This window comes from Silene latifolia, chromosome Y (assembly GCF_048544455.1).
Source record: "Silene latifolia isolate original U9 population chromosome Y, ASM4854445v1, whole genome shotgun sequence".
Classification (NCBI taxonomy): domain Eukaryota; kingdom Viridiplantae; phylum Streptophyta; class Magnoliopsida; order Caryophyllales; family Caryophyllaceae; genus Silene; species Silene latifolia.
Genome location: NC_133538.1, coordinates 428,674,544 through 428,682,127, shown reverse-complemented (window position 1 = coordinate 428,682,127; position 7,584 = coordinate 428,674,544). Strand labels below are relative to the sequence as shown.

Below are 7,584 nucleotides of genomic sequence, written 5' to 3'. Positions count from 1 at the left end.
AGATAAGCTGCCCATGAGCATCATGGCATAGGTAAAAGGGAACGAGGAGGCGAGCCCCCCCATCTTCCGCATATCTTGCTCATCCGACATGGCATGAATCACCGAACCCGCACTCAGGAATAGTAATGCTTTGAAAAAGGCGTGATTCATTAAATGAAAGACGCTAACCGAATAGTTAGAAATGCCGCAAGCAACGATCATATAGCCTAATTGACTGCAAGTTGAATAAGCTATGACCCTCTTTAGATCGTTCTGTAATATTCCAGTGGTTGCCGCAAGGAATGACGTCATAGCTCCTGCAAAAGTAATAACAATTAAAGCCGTAGGTGGGTATTCAAATAAAGGGGAACACCTTGCTATCATGAAAATGCCAGCTGTTACCATAGTAGCTGCATGAATCAAAGCGGATACTGGAGTGGGACCCTCCATAGCATCGGGTGACCAAGTATGCGATCCTATCTGTGCAGATTTTCCAACAGCACCAATAAAATGTAAAAATTAAGATTCTATGAGACTTGGGCTGATGCCCCAATCTTAATATAGGTCCGATTCAATGAAAGTAGGTATTACTGCCCAAAACCCCTTCTTATCTTAATTATTAAGGCTCGGAAATGATGCCAAGCAGCTAGATCGTATCGGAAGGCCCACTCCAGTAGGCGCAGACAGCTTTTAATCCTCTGTCCGTCTCGCAAGGGCCGGTAGTGTGGGGTGCCTGTAACAAGCCTGCAGCAAAGCCAGAGGGAAAGTTAGGAAGATCCGAAGAAGGCGCTTAACTAGATAGGGATTATTATGCATTGGTGCTAGACTTCCCACTCTCTTTATGAAAGAGGGGGATGAAAAGTCCAAAGTTGGGACTCCATCTCTCTCGCTATCACTTGAGCTCTCCCAGATCCTCTCTCCCGTAACTTCTTTTGCCTATCTCAGCTAGGGCTCGCCCTGTCTTAACGGGTCTATAAATCTCGGAGTGCTGCGGTAAATTCATTTCAGAGCTGTCTCATGTGCCCTCGGGTAGAATAGCTCTTCCTTGGCCCCTACTTTCTAGGGTAACCAAGCCCCATTAATTATAGGCAACAAGCGAACCCTCGCAAATGAACCAGTCCTGCCAGAGCTTGTGGAAAGAGGTGCTCGTGGAAAGCTGGAGGGTAGATCTGACTTTAAAGAGTGGGTTGCACCGGGGCCCTTCGATCAGGTAGCGCCCTCTTCCCTGCATTACTATACTTACTAGACCAGTGCTAAACAATAGGCGCGCTAAGCAAGCAAAGATTAATCTGGAGCGCAAGGACCAACCTCAACTCTCCGACATGGCCTACTTTCTGAACCAAGTCAGTTTCCTTCGAATCCTTGTTAAAATCGCCCTATATGAGTAGGGTTTTATGTAATCTCGGAACAATTCTACCTCTTTTATGTCAATCCCGGAGGTAATCTCGGAAATGTACTTATCAATATTAAGAACGAGATCATGAGTTTGGTGCCTCTAATTGACAGGGTTCGAGCCCTGACTTAGAGGAGCGGTGGGGCTTTTCTTCGTGGTCTACTTTCTTGCAGAAAAAGCAAAGCATTTACCACCATAGAAGAAAAATCTTATTTTCTCGGATTGAGAGGAGAACTTCGTTACCTAAGCTGGATCCGTAGGGGCGGAGCTAGTCGAGGAGGTAATCCTAAAGGGGTCTTCTTAGCTTTATTAGTGATCTTTCTGAACTTCCTGAACTTTTCCCTTGAAAGAAGTAGTAGATAAGGCTCTTTCCGATGCCTATAAGACACCTTGCGCGCCTTTCACATCAATCTCGGAAGGAGACTCGAGACCAGCCAGTCCACTAGCCTTTGGAACGAAAGCCGAGCCTATCCTCTGACTCACTTGCTCATAGGAAGGCGGATGCGGGGACCAAGCCATGGTCTTATTCCCGAGAACTTGAAGAAGCCGACGGTCTCATTCTTTGGTTTGTTTGTCAAGGGGGACAAAGATAAGAGATTCTTAGTCTTTTTTACAGTTTGGATTTTATGTTTTAATTTTGGTGTGCCAACTTACTTTTTTCACAAGCTAAAATCATGGGGTTTTACCAAAAAGTTGAGGTTTGATCGCATAGGCCAGCAGTCCGCGGGTCGAAATTAAGTTTATTTATTTTAAGTTTATGGTGTCATGCAATTCAACAGTAAAAAATCCGTAAATGGCTATTCAATTCCCAGGCTTTAAGCACAGGTAAGAAGACAGTCTTATGATTGTATAGAAGTCAGGGGATTCTCGATCACAAGTTAGCAAGTGTGTTCGACACTCGCCTTACTATAAAGACTCCACCCGTTCGGCGAATTCAGCCTAGCGATAAGTAATATAAGTTCCTAGCAATCCAACAAAACAAAAGAGGGCTCCGCGCCACCTATTAATCGCTAAAAGGTGGATTTGTCCGTCAACAAATGATATGATTCCGCAGAAAGAATGAGAATAAGGAAGACAAGTTACCAAGTACGGTCAGTGAATTCGACTGCTGCTGCTGGGTAATTTCATACGAGATCGACCGAGATTTTGAAAGAGCCCGGGGCTTCTTTCTCCCTGAGAGCCTCAGACAGAGTGGAAGATCATCTGCGCCAGTTAAAGGATTGTAGCAAAAGTACCGATATTGATAACAATATCGATTTAGATCGTACCAATATTGACAAAAAAGGGCCAATACTATGGAAAGCATGAGAATCTGGGGCCAAACATACGGGATGTGCTCTGTAGATTTCACTTATGGTTAAATTCCATGAATCATATCAGGAATGTAATCTTACCCGAGCAAGAAAGGGGGAATTTCTCCTTCAAGCAAAAATATACCGATATTGGTACGATTTATAAATTTTTTATATTACAGGTCTGGGGATAAGATCTTCCTGCTGTTGGCGAGTATGTTGGCGTGTGGCATCTGTTCAACGTGCAAAATCCGCTCTATCAATTAGAAAAAGCTAAACACTCTTATTTTATTATGCTATTTTGACCCGATAATGCACTTTAAAAAAAAATTCCCGGGGTTCACTGAAATTGGTACGATTTCTTTTATGATTTGGTAGTAAAAGTGGGTTATGTTGAATTTTCCCTGGTTTCATTGAAACGTGACAACATCTGATTTGGTGAATTCAGTAAAGAAACCATCGAATGACCAAAAATAACGTGTTTTAGCAAATTGCATGTTCGAAAGGGCGTACCTTCCTTTGCTTTTCCAGATATTTTTTTTTTCGATGGCCCATCTTCTACAAATACGGTTGGTACAGGTTCTACCGGATCTGGAATGAGAACTCTTTCTTCAAAAGAAAAAGTTGCGCTTTACTTATGATTTTCGTTGCAAGAACCATTTCACTAGTAAAACGGACTTCTCAAACATGCATTTTTCGTTTTGCTTACGATTTTGGTTGCCAAAATCTCGTTCCTAGTCTCATTGGGGGGCCATCTCTTTCCCAACAGCCTGCTCTGCAGCTTCGTTCCCATCCCCATCTGCGGCTGAGTCTTCTTCATCAACAGGTAGAATTTTCTCCGGAAAGAGTGCTTAGTCGGCGAATGCCACCCTATCTTTCTCCTATCTTTCTCCTCTTTTTCTCGTTCTTTTGGTTTTGGGATTGGGAAGAAATGCTTTCCTGCTTACCCCTTCTCTTTCTTTCTCAGGCTACTTTGGGCTGCCCGCTTCTTTGTATTGGGTATTGGAAAGGGGCCAACAGCCTTTGTTTCATCAAGCAAGGAATTTCTTGTCAAAACCTGGTCTTTTCGTTGCAAATGACCTTTCACTAGTGTAGTGAAACGGGTCTCGCTTTTGCGTTTGTTGCAAATTCGCTTGGGGAACGGGGGCGCATTCTTAGCCTTAGCCTAAAGGGGTGAATCCCGGCTATTCAGGGGTGGGGCGAGATGACTTCCCATTTCACGAGGACGTATGTGAGAGGGCCAAAAGACCTATTTAGCCGGTTTCCTTGATTATGCGCTTTTCTAGCTAATAAACCTCCTAACACAAGCAGTGCAAGCACAAGACTTCCTTTCATAATGAATCTCGCACTGGTTTACGGTTTTAAGTTATGCGATTGACGCGCACCGGTCGAAGGTGAAGTTGCAGAAAGAGACATCGAAGGTGCAACGAAGGTTGCGGTTGGTAGTGATGAAGCAGCAGAGGTCCCAGTTGAAAATTAAGTTGGTGGTGGTCAAGCTGTTGGTGAAGTTGTAAGCGTTAAGGGTTTAAAAGCAACAAGAGTCCAAAAATGGCTATTCACTTTTTCCATAAAGCACCGTGAAAGAGGCCTCAAACGGCGGTTTTACCTATGTTTCGGGGGATGAAATACTAGAGAACGAACAGGCTTGAATGTGTCACTCACGTCCCTATCTTAGAAAGCCAGTACAACCTTACTGTTGAGAAAGGCGAGCTTGTTTGACGAGAAAGGTAAGGGCTAGTGAACACCCTCTCCCATCCATAGCATAGGTCGAGCCAGTGAACTCCCTCTCCTTCTTTAGGGCAGGCTTGTCTAATTAAATGCGAGCCAAGATATCCACCCTCTCCCGCACCCGAGCTTGATTCGATCCTGAAAGCGATTTCGCCATCTCGAATTTAGAATCAAAGTGGTCTCGGTCTTGCCACAAAGAGCCAGCTCGCTCACATTCAATCAATAAGAAAAAGAAAAGAATGCCCTCTCTTATAAAGTAGACTTCCTGTTCCTTAGAACACCCATACCGACCGATGATCCAGCCCCAACCCCATCGTATAGCCTTCTCTTCTCTATCTTCTTTGAAAAGGACTGATTCTTCTGCTGAAACGGGGACTGAACTTATAGTATAGGTCTGCACTTGCCCTTTCTAATTAACTCATTAACTCATTAAGAGGGGTCATCTCCTCATTTGGAAAGAGGGAAAAGCTCTTTAGTGGTTTTCCTTCGCTCGAGATAGGGATAGAAATCTTCAATTAGAACATCTACCTCCTTTGATTTGCTTCGCAAAGACATGCTTTTCGGGATAAACACAACTAATGAGAACATTCTTTCATTAAAAAGGGGAAAGCGGCCCCTTCTCTTAGTCGAGAACCTTAGGCCCCGCTCCCTCCCTACTTGTTCTATAGCGAGCCTCTGACGATCCTTAAGCGCAGATCTAGGCAAATGACCGACAAAAGCAGATGGGTGGGTTGAGAGCAGTACCTTATCTTAGTCGAAAGATGGACATCCTTTTACGTAATCGGCTTGCTTGGCCCGATCGGCGAGAGAGGACTCCTGACCTTGAAGCCCGGGCTCTCGGTTGAGCCAAGAAATGTCCTTTCTTAGAGAAGTGATTGACTGAATATGCCTGCCTGCCTTTTATGACATGATATTACATGATATGACATGACAGAATGAGATTAAGCAGCCAACCAACCCTGTGGCATCTCTTCGAGGAGTTGAGAACTCCCCTTTTTAAGAAGAGGAAGGGGATTTCAAGCCAACTGATACGTGCATATTCTATACACTTTATCTGTGGTTTTGGCACGTATTTCCATGCATAATTGGTAGCTTAAGGCTACTATTTCTCCCGAAACGGTTTACTTTGCATTTTCTATGATTTATTGTAGGAATGCGTGGAAGTAGGCTAAATCAAGCCAAGTTCGTCCTCCGGAAGCGAGTTCAAGGAAGCCAAGAGGAAGGAGAGCTCATTCACTCACCTTGGGATGCGTGCAAGGAGTGAAGAGTTGTTTGGAAGCATCAAGGAGCCACTGCATAGCATTTTCAGTCGATCGACTAAGACTTCCAGTCGATCGACCACTGGAGCTTAGACAGAAGCTACTGTTCCGCATGTTCAGTCGATCGACCGTGCAGACCAGTCGATCGACCTGATTTCGAGCTGATGTTTAATTTTCCGTGTTAGACTTTTAAAAGCCCAACTTGTAATTAACTTTCGGTATCTTTTATCAGTTGAACGCAACAACTTTTAGGTTATGTTATTCATTCTGGAAAAACCTGAGTTTTTCAGATCTAGCTCGAGACGGAAACCTTTGATTCGAATACTTTGTTCTTGATATTCAATTAGTAAGCCTTTTATGCAATTCTTCTTTTTCTTATTTTTGCTTGTTAATTTAATTCTTGTTTCATCAATTAATTTTGAGTAATTGAATTTCTCTCCTTTGTCCTAGTTAGATTTCATCATGTTGAATTTGTCCTTATTTATTAATTTCGCAATTAGTGTAGTCATGATTATGAGTAGGTAATCCTTTGATTGGGAATGAGGTGAACCATGGTATTAAATTAGGATAGTTGTGTAGCATGAGTTCTTCCGTATTGGTCTTGTATCTTTTGATGGACTTCTTTGCTAGGTCGAAAGATTGGTAAATTGATTTATCGCTAGATTTAGAATTTCTCTTGAGTGAAAACTTTGATGAATTCTAGGGAATTTATAGACCGTGAGGTTATTTGAGCTTTGATCGCAAGATTAGCTTATTTTCCCTGAGACCGTGTTGTGAGATCTCTGCTGCTTGACTGACCTGTTACTTGCCATGGTGAACCGAAATTCCCGATCCTCTCTTTATCTTGTTAAGAATATTCATTTTTGCAATTAGCCTTTTAGCCAACCAATTTCAAAACCCCCAATTAATTGTTACTTTTATAGACTGATAATTAGCAAACAAAATCAACCTTGTCTCTCTGTGGTTCGACCCTTACTATCACTAGCTATAGTTTTAGTTTGGAATTATAAATTTAATTTTGGTACTAAACGACGGTATCAAATTTTGGCGCCGTTGCCGGGGAGACGGTGTAATTCTGTTTGCTTTATTTTAGTTTATTTTTCTTGTCTCAAGGAACTTTTGTTCCTTGAGGCCGTTGCTTACCTTTGCTTCTAGTTTTGTTTTTGCACAGTTAGAAGACAGGTTTTGAGAGGAAGACTTGAGTACTCTCACTGTGGAAATTATGGCTACGATATATGATAATTTTCAGCCAAAGGAGCACCACCTTCCAAAGGGGCAACAGTTACCTACCCCTTCTACCGGTAAATTCGAGTTTCGTTCCTCTTATATTGATTTAGTGGAACGGAATCAGTTCGCGGGTCTACCAGATGAAGACCCCTTGAAACATATGGAAATTTTCACGGACTATTGCTGTTCAATACCTATACCGGAGGGGGTAACTCAAGATGAAGTAAAGGGGTTCATGTTCTTATACTCCTTGAAGGATTCGGCGCGAGATTGGTATCGCTACCTCGATAGAGTAGCAGCTGGAGTCACTGATTGGACATCTTTAGCACTAGCCTTCTACAAGAAGTACTTCCCGCCTTCGAAGACTGATGCCTTGAAGAGTAAAATCACGAGTTTTCAGCAAGGAGCCGACGAAGATTTTTGTGAAGCATGGGGACGTTTCAAAAGTTTGGTCCGAGCTGTCCCTCATCATGGCTTCCAGCAATGGTATCTTTGCAATCTATTTTACAATGCTCTATATGATGATTACAAAGTTATTTTGGATGCAGCTGCTAATGGTAGGTTCCAAAATAATACCGGTCAAAGTAAAGGTTGGAACACCATTGAGGAGATGGCAGTCCATAAAGCTGAGTTTGGAAGTTCACGTGGTAAGTCACGAAAGCAAAGTGAAGACATGACTGCTGTTGTGTCACTTATAACTTCCATT

The 7,584-nt window shown here is 42.9% G+C and overlaps 1 non-coding gene across 1 annotated transcript; it reads right to left on the bottom strand.

Annotated features, from left to right (window-relative positions):
* Nucleotides 1–7,246: 7,246 nt before the first annotated feature.
* On the bottom strand, nt 7,247–7,355 carry LOC141635630 (small nucleolar RNA R71). Its single transcript, XR_012540303.1, has one exon. It is a non-coding gene; the product is annotated as a small nucleolar RNA R71 (small nucleolar RNA).
* Between the last annotated feature and the right edge of the window lie 229 nt (nt 7,356–7,584).